Source organism: Rhinopithecus roxellana, chromosome 19 (assembly GCF_007565055.1).
Source record: "Rhinopithecus roxellana isolate Shanxi Qingling chromosome 19, ASM756505v1, whole genome shotgun sequence".
In the NCBI taxonomy this organism is placed as follows: Eukaryota; Metazoa; Chordata; class Mammalia; order Primates; family Cercopithecidae; genus Rhinopithecus; species Rhinopithecus roxellana.
The window spans coordinates 8656411-8674521 of record NC_044567.1 but is presented as its reverse complement, the minus strand read 5'-3'; the positions used below and the strand labels follow the sequence as shown (position 1 = coordinate 8674521).

General features: G+C 44.7%; 1 protein-coding gene and 2 long non-coding RNA genes across 6 annotated transcripts in view; 1 reads left to right on the top strand and 2 right to left on the bottom strand.

Moving 5' to 3' along the window:
* The window catches only part of CA10 (carbonic anhydrase 10), a 556725-nt gene that overhangs the window by 506554 nt on the left and 32060 nt on the right, over positions 1–18111 (top strand). The window lies entirely within an intron of this gene.
* Positions 1570–4929, bottom strand: LOC115894963. The gene is made up of 3 exons (XR_004055179.1): positions 4769–4929; positions 3135–3263; positions 1570–1727 (listed from the first exon to the last, which is right to left on the bottom strand). It is a non-coding gene; the product is annotated as an uncharacterized LOC115894963 (long non-coding RNA).
* On the bottom strand, positions 6735–16676 carry LOC115894964. The gene is made up of 3 exons (XR_004055180.1): positions 16636–16676; positions 10534–10608; positions 6735–6787 (listed from the first exon to the last, which is right to left on the bottom strand). It is a non-coding gene; the product is annotated as an uncharacterized LOC115894964 (long non-coding RNA).

The following is an 18111-nucleotide window of genomic DNA, read 5'->3' as shown; positions in this document are numbered from 1 at the left end:
AGGAGACACAAGGGGCTGGAGATGGGTTTGTTTTCTTTACCAGAAGACACAACACTCTAGCCCTCCCATCTCCCACTCCCAGCATCTGGGACTTCTCTTCTAGTTCTGATGACACTGAGAGAGTCTCAAGTAATTTACAGACTCCAAATCTGAGTCTTCATGTCATCTTCCCCATCATCCATAGCCTCCAGAAATCTCAATAATAAACTGTTCACAGCAGCATGCCTCTGGCTATCTCTAAGCTGGGTGTATTTTTCAGCCATCCCTAGCCTAATTGTAAGGGATATTTCTGGAGATCAAACATATATTTGTATTTTTAGCATGAGAGCCTCAGATGGCTATATCGGGTAAACCATATGTCCCTCCTAACATCCTATGATTTGCCTTTGACCCACATGTGAGACCTAAGAAGGTGTTCAAGTGGGTAATGCCTGTCTAATTTTTGCAGTCAGGAATTCAAGGCCAAAGGTGGAGCTAAGAAACAAACCCCCACCAGGCATCTAGGTATCTCTTTCTCTGCTCCTTTTAATGACATTTGATTTCATTATTTTCAGCTTACACTTTTTAATATTTTAAGGCATCATAAATTTTTTGGATGAGTGAGAAATAAAGAATCCATTTATTTTCTTCACAATCACTTTCAGAGCACCAACTCTGGGCCAGGTGGATCCAGATGTACAGAGGTCATGTAGGCATAAAGAAGTTTCCAATCTCATAGTGAGCAAATTAATATTAAAGAGAACCATTAAGCTTTAAATGTATTTTTTAAATTCTGCTTCTCTGAAGCGCATTCCCACCGGTTCTTTTAGTCCCCAGATATGTCAGTGATGTAAGCTGTGCCTTTCAACCAGGGCATGGCACATTTTGGGTAGTTAAAATGATTTAGGAGGCTGGCATTTAGTACTTATCAGATGCTAGGTGCCCTGCTATGCTAGGAACCAGCCTCCACTACTCATATGACAACAGCACCCCACTGATAAACACCGGGAAAGGTGGGGGTGCACTGGTTTCCTATGGCTACCCTAACACTACCACAAACGTAGTGGCTCAAAACCAAACAAACACATTATCTTATAGTTCTGGAGGTCAGAAGCACAAAGCAGGTTTCACTGAGCTAAGATCAAGGTGTTGGTAGGGCTTCATCCCTTCTGGAGGCTGTAGGGCAGAATCTATCTTCAAAGCCAGCAATGGCCAGTTGAGACCTTCTCACGCTCATCACACTCCAACCTCTGGTCCCACATCACATCTCCTCTGCTCTCCTCCCTCCCCTGTTCACTTGGAAGGATCCTTGTGTTTATGTTGCACTCACTTGGATAATTCAGCATAATCTCCCCCATTTTCTCAAGACCCTTAACTTAATCACATCTGCAAGGTTATTTTTTCCATGTAAGACAACATTTTCACAGGCTCTGGGGATTAGAACATGAACATCTTTAAGGACTTATTTATTCAGCCTGCCGCAGGGTGGGACCAGGCTTAGGAGTCTGAAGGTTCCCTGACAGTCTCAGCCACTAGAGAGTGATCTAGGTAACCCCCAATTATCCTTCCTAAAGTGGCAGTCCTATTAATATTCATTTATTCACATTAATCCAGTGGCACACTGGCTGTCACATATCAGGAGTTTCAGAGAACACATGTGCACGTGCCTTCAGAGGGTGGCTTGTCCTGGGGTTTCTTGCATCGAGTAGCAGCCTTTGCCAGAGAGCACTTTTCATACTTTATTTCATCTGTCAATAAATGCAAATTCCTTGTTTTCACATCATCCACACTATGTGAAGTCACCCAAAAGTGAGAGAAGTCCAAAGCTTTATGTATTGCACAAAAAGGAAACTGGTTACACAGATAATCAACTCCATCAGGACTGGATAAAATTAAGACCTCACAGGCAGCTTTACCATTTGCAAAGCGTTTTCCTGTGCATTATCTCACTTGGTCCACACAATGGATCTGGAGGCAGTCGGAGCAAGTGTGATTTTTTTTTAATCACCATTTTACAGATGAAAAAACTGTGACCAGGAGAGCTTTACTAACTTGCCCAAGGTCACAGAGCTAATAAACTGCACAGCTGTAACTCAGTCCTTGGACTCCAGTTACAGCGGTCATGTCCTCTCCACTACACTGATTCTCAAAGCTCTAAGGAACTGATATGCAAAGCAGATACAAATTTTAAGCCCATCTTGTCTGAGTCTTAATTGGACCTGTCATTTCTAAGGAGGCAGCATGAAGCCATGAAAAGGGTTTAGAATTAAAGGTCAGGCAAAGCTACTTTCCACAGCTATATAACTTGGGGATGATGAATTACAGTCTAATGAAGTGTTTTCCAATCTAGTCTGATCATTAGAAACCCCTGACATGATGGTTAAAAATACAGATTTTCATGTTTCCCCAGAGAGTAGGATTCAGTAGGTCCAAGGGAGGGACAAAGACCTCTGGATTTATAGTAAGTGTGCCTGATGGTTCTTACAAGCAGGCAAATTTGGGAAAGAACCACCCACAGGATTTTTTGTGTGAATTAAATGGAATGATGTATGTATCAAGCACCCAGCACTATGCCTGCCACAGAGGAGCCCTTCATCAGCATCAGGTTTCCCTTCTTTGCCCCACCTTTCTTTGCCCCACCTTTATCAGGGCATGTTGCATCTTTCCATTTCCTTACATTTGGTTATTAATGGTAAAGGAACAAGCTTCTGTTTCCAATTTATATACAAAATTCCAGAATGTTCTCATAGAATATATGGCCATGGGTAGGTAGGGTAAATGGGACGAAGCCTTTGGGTGGTAGCATTAAATGGTTGCTTAAGAAAGAATCCACTGGTTTTACTGAATTCTCTTCATTTTCTGTGTTAACTGTAATTCACCATCCCCTTTCACCTTTATCCAGGGAGCAGGAGTATCTAGCCCAACGCATTTATTTTACTTACCTGCCGATTTATAAAACCCAACTTCTGCCTTGAGCCCTGAGTATATTATACTCATATAAACAATAAACCCCATATAATCAGTCTTGTCAACCAAACCACATCCCCTGAGATAAATTCAACCTCCTCACGGTGGCAAGGGGAACTTTCATTTTGCCAGTGGGTTCAGCTTGTACCTTGGCCCAACTCTCAGAATAAACACCCACATAAATCCACCTGGCCTGCCATCTTATCAGTGTGACGGCCCAACCACGTTTTTTAGAAACCCGATGGCAGACTCGGCCCGGAAAACGAATGGCCTCTTGATGGCCAGAGTTTCAAGAGTCTTCTTCCCCAGGCGGGGCTCTGCAAAAAAAAAAAAAAAAAAAGGTTGTCCCTACCTAGAGAACAGGAGCCATGTCTTATTGCTATCTGTCCCCAGGATCGAATGCAGTGCCTGGCATTAGAGGAAAACATGGTATGTTGAATTTACAGACCATAGAGCTTGGAGATTTATGGTCAGATTTTTTGCTAAGACAAAAATCAAAGCAATCCTGCATTTCTCCCTTCATCCCAAACAGCCACAAATCAGACAATCAAATACCCCATGTTCCCACATCTAAGTGAAGCTTAATAATACATACCAGTGGACCTAGAGTATGGCCTTATAAACACTGGAGACACAGAAGGGTGGTGGTGGGTGGGGGGCAGGATGAGAAATTATCTGATGGCTGCAATGTATGCTATTTGGGTGATGGTTACACTAAAAGCCCACACATCACTACTACACAATATATCCATGTGACAAAACTGCAATTGTACCCCTTACATTTATACAAAAGACTATAGTCTTTTTCCCAAGCATTTAAAAATGTATAACCACACTTGATTCATGGGCCATACAAAAATAGGATGTGGCTTGCAGGCTGTTTGCTGAATCTGCTGTGTGGCATCCATGTGACCATCCCACTGCAAATCCTTTAGCATTCTTGACTCCTGGGGAGTACATTTCAGGAGACGTCCCCTAATTATTATGACAACCCAAAACAGATGTTTCCAAACACTCCCCGGGGAACAGGGTGTGGGAGTGTCACTCCCCAACTTTTGGAACCTAGTGGTTCTCAATGCTCACCCAGAAATCCACTGTTATACCTGGCCTTCAGTATTGCTCACAGATACACATGTAGTCCACCATACACTTGCCCAATTGGTTTATCTTCCAGAGCTGGGAACCAGAGTGTCTATGTCAGAGCATTTATCTTACCCATTCAGAGGGAAGCTGGCAGTCTGGAAAGCAACCTAGCTTAAGGCTTTCGATACTGAGATCTGCAGTCATACCACCTGCTTTCCTTATTTCCAAGCCTACACATTTACTAGATTTCCTTCCTCCTCAAAGGCTGCCACTCAGATCCTACCCACTGGCCAAGTCACTCATATGCTCTTCCTTCATGAAGTCTCCCCTGATGAAAATAGCTGGAAATGATCTTTCCCTCCCTCTTGAAATCCCCTATTACTTTATACCAGGGATAGACAATTTTATTTTCCTGTGAAGGGCCCAATAGTAAACATGTTATGCTTTGTGGGCCATATGGTCTCAGTTGCAACTACTGAACTCTGCCTTTGTAGTGGGAAAGCAATCATAGACAATATGCAAACAAATAGGGGTGACTGTTCCAATGAAACACTGTTTACAGATGCTGAAATTTGAATTTTATATAATTGTCAGTTGTCATGAAATAGCCTTCTTCAATTGTTCTGGTTTAAGTTTTTTCCCAACCATTTAAAAATGTACAACCATCCTTAGTTCATGGGCTATACAAAAATAGGAAGTGGCCTGCAGGCTGTTTGCTGAATCTGCTGTGTGGCATCACCTTTTATTGTGGTTTTCACACTCTAGCCCCTCAGACCAGGAACACAGGCTTCACCTCCGTGCTCTTAGAAATAGAGAGTCTCCATTCGGTAGGCTGACGCAGGAGAATCGCTTCAACCCAGGAGGCGGAGGTTGCAGTGAGCCGCGATCACGCCACTGCACTCCAGCCTGGTGAAAAAGCAAGACTCTGTCTTTAAAAAGAAAAAGAAATCGAGTCTCAGACCCTGCCCCAGACATAATGAATCAGAATCTACATTTTAACAAGATTGCCAAAGGATTCATATGCACAGTACAGTCTGACATATGATGCTGTGATTTACTGTACACTTGTTTGTGTCCATGTCCCCCACCCCCACCAATAAATGGTAAACTCTTTGAGGGTGGAGAATGACTGTAACATACAAATAAGAAATGCAATTGCTTTGGAACATGAAGGAATGAATGAATGGAGAAAGCTTAAGTCTACAGGCAATCCTTGTCCTTGTTTCCCTTCATTCTATTATTAGTCTCTCCCAAAAGCTTAGTTTCCTATTTGCTGGCTAATCCATTAGGGAAGGAGAGGGCTTACTGTACTTCCTTTGTTAATTAAGATAAAGAGAGAGACAGAAACTTGGAGACTTCAGATCATCCCAAATTGTTTAATGGAGAAAAACTGCCAATTTTATGCTCCTGGATCTGTCTCTCAGAACTTGCCTGCATCCTTCTTCTTCACATTTTTCCCTTGACTGCATTAAACCATTCCTACGGCCCTGTCTTAGATGTTCACCTGTCTTAGAAGCAACTGAGTTATTAATAACTTTCATAATTCCTGATTTTTACCTGAAATCCCTGGACCAGCAAGGCCAAGTTAATGACCACATACACATGCTGGTGGGCTGCGTATTGGCCACCTGAGTTCCCCACACGGACAGGGATTTTCAGTTATAGCCAGAAGCAACAGAAGTAAAGTATTTTTTAAGTGGCTTTGCTTTTCAGGAGTAACTAAAATCAGTTATTCAGGCTCAGCCTTTCGTCCTTTATTGTTCCATAAACATATTTTTAATTAGTTTAATAGTATAAAAGTAACCATTTTAAAGTGAACAATTTAATGGCACTTAGCACAGTCATAATGTTATGCAACCACATTTATCTAGTTCCAAAACACTTTCATCATTCCAAAAGGAAACCTCATTATCTATTAAAGTCACTCCTATTTCTCACTTCCCCCAGCTTCTAGCAACCTGTTGCTATGGATTTACCTGTTCTAGATTTTACATAATATTATATAGTATGGGAGCTTTTGTCTGCTTTCTTTCACATAGCATGTTTCCAAGGTTCATCCACATTGTAGTTTTAAGTTTTAAGAACATTGTATTGTAATTGTAATTTCTTCCTTTTCATGGCAGGATAATATTCCATTTTGTGGGTATACCACAATTTGTGCATTCATTCATTGATGGACATTTGGGTTCTTTCTACCTTTTGGCTATTGTGAATAGTGCTGCTATGAACATGGGTGTACAGTTTTCAGTTTGGATACCTATTTTCAATTGGCAGCAGGTTGGTGGGTATATCCCTAGGAGTGGCATTGCTGGGTTATATGGTACTTGTATGTTTAACTTTTTGAGGCACCAAATTGTTTTGAGCACTTACTGTGTTCCAAGCACTGAGTTGAAGAGTTCACAAAATAGTTCACTTGGAATGACAAACATCTAGAGCCAAGAGGAGGCAGAGGACCAAAGTAGTTCAAAAAGTCTTTAGGAATTTGTGACAGTTATCTCTCTCTCTACTCCACCCTGTCTCCTTCTTTTAATGTACATACTTTCTTTATAATTATCAGCAATGATTAATAACAGCAATAACCACTTCTATTCGTTCATTCTTGCATTGCTATAAAGAAATGCCTGAGACTGGGTACATTATAAGAAAAGGTTTCATTGGCTCACGGTTCTGCAGGCTGTACAGGAAGCTGGCAGCATCTGCTGCTGGGGGGGAGCTCAGGCAACTTACAATCATGGCAGGAGCAGGTGTCTTCATATGGCTGGAACAGGAGGAATAGCACAAGAAGTACTATACACTTTTACACAACCACATCTCATAACTCACTCACTATCAACAAGAACAGCCCCCAGCAGATGGTGCTAAACCATTCATGAGAACTCTGCCCACATGATCCATTGACCTCCCACCAGGCCTCACCTCCAGCGTTGAGTATTACAGTTGAACATGAGATTTGGGTGGGGACACAGACCCAAACCATATCACCACCATTTATTGAACAAATATTATTCCATGTAGTAGATATTATTAACCATTTTGCAGGCTCAAGTAGCAGAATCAGAATTCGAACCCCAGTCTGACCACAAAATGTATGCTTTTTCAACACACTACTACATTACCACTTCTTGACAGCAGAAACAAGAAAGGCTTAAAACAAATACCAGATACCAAATCAAGACTGCTCTTGGCTGTCAGGAAGCCACCGAGGGCTACTCTGTGGCCAAGGATTCTGTGGTAGACCCATCATTACATTTGCAGGCTGGCCTGGGTGGTAAATAAGAGCACAGTCTCAGGATTACTAAGACAACCCTGGATTACTTCTGCCATGACAAGTTAAGAGCCCCTGCCATGACATGGAGCCGAGGTGACTCTGCCTGGAATGGTAGGGTTTTGCAGTTGTAAGTGAAGTGGGTGCAGATAACTTGCTGAAAGTGGGGGAGTATTGCATATGATTCATGGTATTTAAGTCAGAGAAGACTCAAAGCTATCTCTAAAGCAGTATCTGTCACTCATTTTGCAGCCAATAGGGTTTCTGATGTAAGAGCAACAAGGATAATGCTGCACCTACATCTATCTCGGAGTTTCTCAATCTTGAGTCATCATCAGCAACCCTTAGAGGGCTTCTTAAAAACAGATTCCTGGGCCTCACCCCTAGAAATGCTGGTGCAATAGGTCTGGGTGGGGTCTCAGATTCTGCATGTCTAATATGCTCTCAGGTGATGCCTGTACTGATGGTGCCACTCACAACAGACAATCGGTAGAGGAGTAAGAGCAAGTGAGCAAGAGGAACAACTGTGACAGATTCCCAAAGATGACTTGAACTACTTTGGCCCTCTGGTCTCCTCCTGGCTCTAGATGTTCACCCTGCAAGTACACTATCTCGTGAACTCTTCAACTCAGGGCCTGGAACACATAAGTGCTCAACTTTAAAATATAGGAAAACATTTTGGTGGTTCCTCAAAAAGTTGAACATAAAATTATATAACCCAGCAATGCAGGTCATGGGTCTATACCCAAAAAAACTGAAAACAGGTACTCAAACTAAAACTTGTACACACATGTTCACAGACTCCACTTTAAGTAGCACTAGCCAATCTTATTTGTGCCAAGGCCCCCAGTAACCAGCCACTGCTGACTTACCATTAATACTTATGACATTGCAAGCATCATGGTGCTTCATGTCCCTACCAGATAAGCAGAGTGTTCCCATGGGAGTCTCTCTTACATGTGAATGTCTTGCAAGTGTACAAGTAAGAGAAAATATTATTAGTCTGGTACAAAAGTAATTACGGTTCTTGTTCTTAAAACTTAAAACTAATGGCAAAAACCACAAGTACTTTTGCACCAACCTAATAGAACCACTGATTCAGAGAATTGGGAGTTTTGTTTTGTTTTTTGAGACAAAGTTTCGCTCTTTCGCCCAGGCTGGAGTACAAGTGATACAGTCTCAGCTCACTGCAACCTCCGCCCCCAGAGTTCAAGCAATTCTTCTGCCTCAGTCTCCTGAGTAGCTGGGATTATAGGTGCCCACCACCACACCTGGCTAATTTTTGTTTTTGTTGTTGTTTTCATTTTTGTTGTGTTTTTCTTTTGAGATGGAGTTTTACTCTGTCACCCAGGCTGGAATGCAGTGACGCGATCTCAGCTCACTGAAACCTCCCCCTTCTGGTGAGAGGTGACAATGTGCTAGCAGCCCTCACTCTCGGTGTCTCCTCTGTAACGTCTGTCCCTGCTTCCAGTGTAAGACGCTAGCCAAGCCCAGAGAAGTCCGGCCTCTAGGGAGCCCACCACAGCCTCCCCAGGCCAGCGGCCCCCACTCAGCCCACCTGGGCCTCCTCTCTCACTAGGAAGCCCTGCTGCTTCTTGCAGGCCTTTGACCTGACGGTGCACCTACCATGCTGTGCCAGTGTGAAGGCTTCAGCCCGCCACTGCACTGTGGGAGCCCCTCTCTGGGCTGGCCGAGGCCGGTGGGGCTCCCTCTGCTTGCGAGGAGGTGTGGAGGGAGAGGCACGGGCAGGCGAGAACCGGGGCTGCGCTCGGGGCTCACAGGCCAGCGTGACTTCAGGCGGGCACAGGCTCAGCAGGCCCTGCACTTGGAGCGGCTTGCCGGCACCACCGGCCCAGGACAGTGAGGATCTTAGCACCTGGACCAGCAGCTGCAGAGGTTGCTCGCTGGGTACCCCAGCACTGCCGGCCTGCATGAACCACCCTCGAATTCTCACCGGGCCTCAGCCGCCTCCCCACGGGGCAGGGCTCGGGACCTGCAGCCCACCATGTCTGAGCACCCCCTCAGTGGTGGACTCCCATGTGGCCAGAGCCTACCCAATGGGCGCTGCCCCCTGCTCCGTGGCACCGAGTCCCATCCACCGCCCGAGGGCTGAGGAGTGCAGGTGCAGTGGGGACTGGTGGGCAGCTCCGCTGCAGGATCCACTAGGTGAAGCCAGCTGGGCTCCTGAGTCTAGTGGGGACTTGGAGAACTTTTATGTCTAGCTAAGGGATCATAAACACACCAATTGGTACTCTGTATCTAGCTAACTTAGTGAGGACTTGGAGAACTTTTATACCCAGCTAAGTTGTAAAGGCACCAATCAGCACCCTGTATCTAGCCAACCTAGTGGGGACTTGGAGAACTTTTCTGTCTAGCACTCTGTGTCTAGCTCAGGGATTGTAAACGAACCAATCAGCACCCTGTCAAAACGGTCCAATCAGCTGTCTGTAAAATGTACCAGTCAGCAGGGTGTGGGTGGGGCCAGATAAGGAAATAAAAGCAGGTTGCCCGAACCAGCAGCGGCAACCTGCTCGGGTCCCCTTCCGCACTGTGGAAGCTTTATTCTTTTGCTCTTTACAATAAATCTTGCTACTGCTCACTCTTTGGGTCCACACTGCCTTTAAGAGCTTAACACTCACCGCAAAGGTCTGCAGCTTCACTCCTGTCAGCGAGACCACGAACCCACCAGAAGGAAGAAACTGCAGACACATCTGAATGTCTGAAGGAACAAACTCTGGACACACCATCTTTGAGAACTGTTACACTGACCACAAGGGTCTGCAGCTTCATTCTTGAAGTCAGCGAGACCAAGAACCCACCAATTCCGGACACACTGGGTTCAAAAGATTCTCCTGCCTCAGCCTCCTGAGTAGCTGGGACTATAGGTGCCCACCACCATGCCCGGCTAATTTTTTTATTTTTAGTAGAGACGGGATTTTGCCATATTGGCCACGCTGGTCTCAAACTCCTGATCTCAGGTGATCCACCTGCCTTGGCCTCCCAAAGTGCTAGGATTATAGGCATGAGCCACCACGCCTGGCTGAGAATTGGGAATTTTAAAGGGCACGGATCCCATTCACATTGCTCAGGCAACACAGAATAATGATGATTAGGCTAATTACTCCTCCAAACCTCATGGCAGTTTGGAGGACTATGCTTTTCCCTCCTCCAGCCGCCTCCATGGGCAGCGTCCTCTGCAAAACTACGCTTTCTTGCCTCCTTGCCTCTTCAGAACTTACCTCTTACAAAGGAGCGCACAGCCTCCTGGAGATGGTTCTGTTTGTTTAAGGCAACTGGGGGCAACAGGCTATGTGCTGAAGATGAAACAGAAGCCGTGTTAATTTTGTGTTAATGATAGCAGAGCAATTTTCTTACAGGAAATAACTAGTTACCTTAATCATTTTAAGTAGTTATTAGCAGCAGCTAAAAAGGATGGCTATGCTTATCACAATACACGCACAAAGGAAATGAAGACATGAATAACAGGACCTTAAACAGACTTCTGGCATCTTCCTTCTGGGTGGTATTAAATGGTATTAATCTTTTTAACTGACTTCAATCCTGAGTCCACAGCCATGTGATAAAATGTTAAGTGAACTGCTGGAAATAGAGGTGGTCCCCCCAGATTTATTGTGCCAATTTACCAGCAGTGGAAGAGCACACCACTGCTGTGAGAAAAGCCATAGAAAAGAAAGAATGACAGGTAGATGTATGGATTAATTAGTATAATGCAGATAATAGCATCTTTTCCAATATTAATACTTATTCAGAGGCTGTTCTATATATGTCTCTGGGAAAGAAAAAAGCTAGAATATATTGTTTGCTATTTCATCCCATCCCCCTCACAAGATAATGATCAGAGTTAAGAAATGAATAAAACTCAGACAACTTTATCCAGACCACAGCCACACAATAAAAAAGTAACCACACAAGAAGGATAAAGTGCTTGTTCAAGGGTTTTACGGTTAAGACATGTGAAGTAATTTTTTTCCTAAATAAGAGGACTATTTTTCTTCCCTGCAGTGGTTGTGCTTGTGAAAGGAATCAGCTGGATCAATTCAGAAAAATCATCTATCTCAACAAAGTATATTCAGTGCTTATGATGTGTCAGGAGCTGTGCTAGGTCCTGGGGAAATAATTTCTATAAAACACTGTCTGGCCCTCAAGCAGCTCTCATTTTACTTGGGAGATGTCCTATACACAAATCATTGCAATACAGAGCAGTAGAGGCCTCAATAGAGTTATGTTGTGGGCATGATGGTGGGCAGAGAGGCATGCATGAGCATCTCTACCTGGAGGATGAACCCTAGGCAGGGTTTTGAAGGATGACTAAGAGTTTTCCAGATGAACCTGGGGAGGAAAGGACATTCTAGGAGGAGGGGAAGGTGTGTTTACAGATACAGATGTGCAAACAGCCAGGTCCATGCATTATGTGGACTGGGCAGGGAGGTGAATGGTGAGGCTGGAGGTCATGAGAGCCTTTCGGGCCGGATAAAAGAGCCTGGACATTTCCCAGAGGAAACTAAGATGCCACTGAAGGATTTCCTCTGCAGGGAAGTGAAACATTTAGACCTAGAGCCATCACAATGGCTATGGAGAGACTGGCTTCAAGAGATGTGAGGTTGGAAGCAGCAAGGCCAGTTGGGAACTGATGCAATAATAAGGTAAGATTACTTGAGGCCCTGATCTGAAGCAGTAGCACTGGGCATAAAGAGGACAGGAATAGTTGCAAGAACCATGAAGCATATTACAAAAATTCACAAAACTTCGTGACTAATGAGCTCTCATGAATAAAGAAGACAAAAGAGTCTCCGTAGGCGCCCACGTCTATAAATGTAGCACTGGGAGGATGATGGCCATGTTAGAGGGGACGAAGGAAGAGGCGATTTGGAGTGGAGTTCAGGGTGGCAGGATAATGAGCTTGACTTGGAATAGGCTATTTGAAGTACAGAATTCCCACTGAGTGCTCATAAGTCTTTCTTGCATAGACACAATGATTCACTACAACCAGCTGAGGTAGCTGCATGGACTGCTTGGGGCCATCCCTTGTCTCTACCATCTGGGACATCAAGGTTCCTGCTTACCAAAGGCCGAAGGAGAATGAGCACAAGAGAGGATCCAGGGCTGGCTGGGACTAGGGGGCTCATTTTCTCATCACTGCTCAACCCAGCTCTGAATTCATGGACCAAGAAAGCGAAGAGTGACCCTTTCCTGAAACCATCCAGTGTGATAGGCATTAAGGCCACAAGACTGTTCAACTCAGAAAGACCAACAAGAGAGGTGTGTGTTTTGTCTCAGCCAAGACAGAGTCAAGAGTATCCATTTCTTGAGCGTGCCTTGGAATAAGCTAAGTTGGTGGAATTCTTCCAAATCTCCCCTCTTGCAAAGCCGCTGGAACTCCCTCCCCACTAGAAAGCAGCCAGAGCTCAGGGAACTCATTTTAACTATTCCAGAAGACTGGGACTGGCAGGGTGAGGGATCTGGACTGGTAGAATTCATTTATGTTCAATTCAGCTCCCCTGGGCAAATAGCCCTGGCTTGGGAATCAAGAAATGAGCTTTTCCTGAATTGCTGAAGTCCTTTCTGAGACACTGCAGAGGACTCTGAAAATAGTGCAGGCTATCTGGAGTTCACTTTCATTCTGGCTTCTGGTTAAGAGCCAGGATCTGGTATTAGGCTCCTGGGGTCCGAATTCTAGCTCTTCAACTTATTAGAAAAGTGAGATATTGGGTAAACTACTTAACCTCTAAGTTTTGGTTCCCTGGCCCCCACCACTCTGCAAAATAGGGGTGATGAAAATGTTATTACCTAACCCCATAGGGGATTCACTGGGAGGCACAAATAAGATAATGCTTATAAAACACCAAGTACAATGCCTCGGTGTTGTACCCAATAAATGTTAACTGCATTACTGTACTAACTTAGTGCAACTGATCCCAACCCAGGTGCTAGTTCCTCGATTGCAAAACAGTGACTCAAACCATGGACTGTTGGTGAACTTTATAGCGCTGGCATGCTGTGATCCTGTATGCACTGGGCATTGAGCCATCTTTGTGGTGGTGGTAGCAGCAGTAGTATTGTTTGTATGTGAGAGTCTGTGTGTATTTTGGGAAAGAGGTAATAAGAAATGTGGGAATATGGGTAACTTAAGATTCTTGAGTGCCTATTGCATGTCTGGTGGATACTAGGTGTTTTATATGCATTAACTTACGTAATTCTTACAACAACAGGGGAAATAAACAGTATTATCTCTACCCTAAAGATGAAGTTCAGACAGGTTAACGCAATGCCCTAAGTCAGTTATGAAGTGGCAAGGCTGGGGTTAGATTTCTAACTCTTGTTACTACGTACAGGCTATGGAGGAACCGCTACAAGCACAGAAGCTATCATTGAAAGCACAGTCAGTTCCACATTTTAATGTTACAAGATTTCAAAAGGAGGAAGAGAACAAATTCATACAGGAAAATCCAGAAGGCCAGCATGGAAGAGATAGCAATTTAGGAGGGGCATTCCACTAACAGAAATTATAGCCAAAACAATGGCCATTCCTGGTGGAGATAAACCACATGGATAAAGACCCAAATGTGGCTGGGTGCAGTGGCTCACACCTGTAATCCCAGCACTTTGGGAGGCCAAGCGGGGGGATCATGAGGTCAGGAGATTGAGACCATCCTGGCTAATGGAGTGACACCCCATCTCTACTAAAAATACAAAAAATTAGCCGGGCGTGGTGGTGGGTGCCTATAGTCCCAGCTACTCGGGAGGCTGGGGCAGGAGAATGGCGTGAACCCAGGAGGCGGAGCTTGCAGTGAGCTGAGATCGCACCACTGCACTCCAGCCTTGGTGATAGAGTGAGACTCCATCTCAAAAAAAAAAAAAAAAAAAGCGACCCAAATATGTGAAACTGTGGGGCATGTTCAGGGGGCATCAAAGAGCCCCTTCAACAGTAGGTGTATGTTGTAAAGGAGGAGGTGAGAGGAGGCTGGAAAAGTCAGGATTGGGCTGTGGAGAACCCTGAGGAACAGCTCAGGGCAGGAGGCCTTGAATTCAGGTGGGAAAGAGATAGCATTAACAGCTGGGAAGAGCCAAAGGCCGGCCCCCAATCAGAACCTGCAGGAAAGGGTTAGTGCTGTGCCTGGGGTGGCTCCTACCTAGAAGACAGAACCTGAGACTTACAGCTGACAGATACACCAAGTCAGCTGTGCCCATTTCTCCACAGCTGACATGAAGTAAAACACTCACTACAGGAGTGCAAGGGGACTTCATTCCACAGGGGATCATTTATTTAGCCACCCTCTACGTCCCAGAGCACTTCCATCTATTGGAGGCAAGATAACTTGGTACTTAACATTTTGTCTTTGGCATCAGACACAAGCTCTTGTTCTATTAAAAACTGTGTGACCTGGATACATTACTTAGCATCTCTAAGCCTCAGTTTCCTTAACTCTAAACTGGAGGTGATAACGTTCTCATACATGGAATTTCTGCGAGGATCAAATGAGGTAATGCATGAGAACAGGCTATCACAGCCCTGGCTGACATAGCCCAATAATGTTCACTAGAGTTCACTAGTGGTGGCGTTACTCATTGTGGATGTAAGAGATAAGCACCTGGAAACTTGGGGAAGTATGGATGCTACAGATAAATCCAGAGAAAGAGCTGGAATGGAGCTCAGGGATCATTGAACCCCTCAGCCAGGGCCCAACAAGAGAAGATTAATTCCCCAGGTTCACGCATGAGTTGGTGTCCCAGAGATTCCAGGAAAAATAATTTAAAAAGGAATGCAGACCCAAACAATCAGGGAAGCGCTCCACAATCCTTGGCAAGAAGGGGCTGCTTCTGCAGCCCACAGACCAGGTCTAACATGTGGCTCTGCCTTTTACTGACTGAGTGACTTCAAGCAAGTTATTTCACCTCCCCCACTTCAGTTTCCCCATCTGCTAAATGGGGACAGTAATCCCTGCCTGTACACCTGTTGTGAGAACTGAATGAGATGACCTCTATAGGGCATTGAGGACCCTGCTGGCACATGGGAAACAACTCTCCTTAAATGGTAGCTACTATAATTCTTTTAAATTGAAGGTCAGGCAAGATAGGATGGGCAGATAAGAGTAGGGAGGTGTATCAGTCCATTTTCATGCTGCTGAGACTGGGTAATTTATAAAGGAAAGAGGTTTAATTGACTCAGTTCCACGTGACTAGGGGGGCCTCACAATCACGGCGGAAGATGAAAGAGCAAAGGGACGTCTTACATGGCAGCCGGCAAAGAGAATGAGAACCAAGTGAAAGGGGTTTCCCCTGATAAAACCATCAGAACTCATGAGACTTACTCACTATCATGAGAACAGTATGGGGGAAACCACCCCCATGATTCAATTATCTCCCACCGGGCTCCTCCCACATGTGGGAATTATAAGAGCTAAAATTCAAGATGAGATTTGGGTGGGGACACAGCCAAACCATATTAGGAGGGTACACCAGACAAAAGCAGCAGCTTGACCAAGTCTACAGATCGAAAATAGACTGTGTTTGTGTTTGGGAATCAGAGACCTGGATTTAAGTCTAGATCTGTTGATAAACAACTAAGTGACTTTGGGTCCTCAGCTCCTCCTGTCTGAAAGACAGTTTCGAAGCATCCTGGCCTAATTCACAGAAGGGCTATTGTTTGGGTTCAGAAAGGAAGTGGGCAGGAAGATACATTGCAAATTATAAAGCTCTGCCTGCAAGAGCTGGTTCTCTCTCTCCCTGGACTGAAAAATGCTTGAGGCCAAGACAGTCTCTTCTTGAAATCGCCCCTCCCTGGTACAGTAGCTGGCATAGCATGCATGCCACCACTCTGTGGATGGGAACCACACTGTCCCCACTCACCCTTGGAATGCCTCAGACTCTGGCTACCCAAGGGATGAAGACCTTCCCCTCTAGCTGACCCAGTTCTACTGGAAACAACCTTTGCCCTAACAAAAGACAGAGGCCCCAGAGCGAGCCATGGTATTTGGGGGTGGACCCTTTGCAGAATGGTTGGGCCTGGGTTACAAGTATAGGGAGGAAAAAATGAAAAATGGAATCTGCCCCAGAGAGATCGGGACCAGTAGTTTCCAAGTAAAGCCACAGCGCTCTCACATACACACAGATACACTTGGAATGGATATTGAAGTCTTAATATAGACTGCCCACATGCCTGTTCCCAAGTGCTGTCAGCAAAATGCTGTCTCTGTTTCCCTCCCAGAGCATATTTTGGAAGCTTAGGACAAGGGCACCATCTGGACTTCCCTGCAGTACAGTGAGAGTAATTTGGCTTTCCCTCCTTCTGTCTCCTTTCCCCACTGTCACCCCCAACTCACCTTTCAGTCACAGGATGAAAGATCCTTCTGTAAAACAAAATCCACTAGGAGAGGAAAGAAGCAGCTGCATCCTGCACAGAAGTGACATGGAATGACCACTTAGGGTGCAGCAGGAAGGATGTTCCAACCCAGTCATTTTTTTGCTTGCTCAGCAGAAATGTGTAGCACAAGAAACTAACGTTCTTCCAATTTACAGATAAGGAAACTGACTTTCCTAGCCACAGCCCTCCATCTGGGCAGTACACACACATATATACCCCAAGGGCTGTTTTAAAATGGGTAGGAGGTATTTGGGATTGACATGATGGAAGTACTGCAAGCAATTAGTGGGAGCAGTGCAAAGTTTCTAAAGGCCCTGTAAGCATGGGACAGTCACACACAATGAAGACTTGTTCAGCCCCCACTGTCCACTGATCTCTAGTAACACTGTCTAGGGAGCAGTGGGAGAGCTGGATTCTGAGATTTAACTTGGCCCAGAAGCCCTTCCATCAGAATTCATAATTCCTTCTTCAATGTGATGCGTTCCTGTGACTCCCTCCCTCCTATGTGGCATGTAAGAGCCCGTAAAACAGATCTCATTGTCCTCTGGCATTTGGCTTCATTTCAAATCACAGCAACAGGCTAGAATCAATATGACTATCCCTGGATTGTTCAAATTAGTTCCTGAATCATTGCTTTTGTACTTTTCCACATAAATGTGGGTACTTTCTTGGTATTCGGATTTTCTTGCCATTTATTTTCCAATAATTGGATGAAATGTGTCTTGTTTCTTGGAATAAGCTAATACTTTTCTGTGCTCGCCAAAAGTTGTTTTGTGCTCATTACTCATCTTTTATAATCTTCTTGGATGCTTTTCCCAATTTTTCATAACCCTGAGTGAATAAGAGGACTTTGGCAAGCAGTGCGTGAGGATTCAGTCTTTCCTTCCCCCAGGATGGGGACTAAGTGTGAAGTGAGCTAGAAAAGTCTTCTCAGTCAACCCTTTGGTGTGCATCTATTGCAGGTACTGAGAGTCAGTGCCCCTGGATATTTGACAAATCACATTCCTCTCTTCAATTTAGTTATATCTATACCAGGAAGCTATAAACTTTTATGAATAACTATAAGAGGATAAAACTTTGCATTGTGGTCTCCTGAAATGTCATTCAATCACATTGCCCTCTGGACACCACATTGCTGAAGCTTTCAGAGCCTTTCTCAGTGTCACAGAGGCATGCTTTGGCCTAAATTGTCTCATGATCTCATGTAGAAGCTGTCTTCCTTGTTCACTCCAGAGCTCAGACCTCAGGCAAAAGACATCCCAGGCATCCGGCTGAAGCATCAGATTCTTTTTTTCTTTTGTACAGTTCATCCATTTAAGTGAGAAGTAATTCCACTAAAATGGATGTTAATTTGGTTATCTATATCTAAACATAGGTAGTCCCTATTGAGATGTTCATAGCCCTTTTTTTCTACTTCATTCAATCAATGTGCTAG